Source organism: Otolemur garnettii, unplaced genomic scaffold, assembly GCF_000181295.1.
Source record: "Otolemur garnettii isolate 467f Iridium unplaced genomic scaffold, OtoGar3 scaffold00122, whole genome shotgun sequence".
Taxonomy (NCBI): Eukaryota; Metazoa; Chordata; class Mammalia; order Primates; family Galagidae; genus Otolemur; species Otolemur garnettii.
The window spans coordinates 5,766,575-5,767,393 of NW_003852517.1; the positions used below are offsets into that span (position 1 = coordinate 5,766,575).

The window sequence follows — 819 nt, forward strand, 5'->3', positions numbered from 1 at the left end:
GTATTATAAATAGCTACCATTTACTCAGTATTTACTAGGGGCCAGAAGCTGTACCTTACAGGTAATATATTATTTAATCTTCAAAAGAACTTAGGGAATTCTTGTATTTGTTGAGCTTATTTTGTAGATGAGGAAACTAACTTTGAGAGAAGCCCAAGATGGTGTGGTTAGTTAAGCAGGAGAGGCAAGTTTATGATCCTGACCTGTTTGGATAACCTACAGCTCTTAGCACATAGTGACTGCTAAGAACAGAATTACAAACATGGGACTTAGAGTCAAAAGGGTATCTGAAAAGCTCTTTTCTCTCCAAAAGATGCTGTATTTCAGTACAGAGCAAATTGCATATAATGTTCATGCCTTTGTATCTCTTACCTCCAAAATCAACCATCTCAGGCAGACATTCAAGGTCCCTACCATCTAGTCATAATCTATCTTGCCAATGGTCCTCTACAGTACTCACAGCCCAGTTATATGGTACATATTCTTTTCATTTATATAAAATGACATTTTCCATCCTGGAGCCTCTAGCAAATATGATCAAGGAAGTCTTAATGAAAAAAGCAACAGTTAAAGACTGGGTGCAATGACTCTTGCCTGTAATCCTAGCATTCTGGGAGGCCAAGGTGGGTGGACTGCTTGAGATCAGGAGTTTGAGACCAGCCTGAGCAAGAGCAAGACCCTGTCTCTACTAAAAACAGAAAAATTAGCTGGGCATGATGGGGATACCTGTTGTTCCAGCTACTGGGAAAGTGGAGGCAAGAGGGTTGCTTCAGCTCAAGAGACAGAGGTTGCTGTGAGCTATGATGATGCGATGGCACT

The 819-nt window shown here is 40.8% G+C and overlaps 1 protein-coding gene across 1 annotated transcript in view; it reads right to left on the reverse strand.

Moving 5' to 3' along the window:
- LSAMP (limbic system-associated membrane protein) overlaps positions 1-819 on the reverse strand; it is a 637,087-nt gene that overhangs the window by 576,980 nt on the left and 59,288 nt on the right. The window lies entirely within an intron of this gene.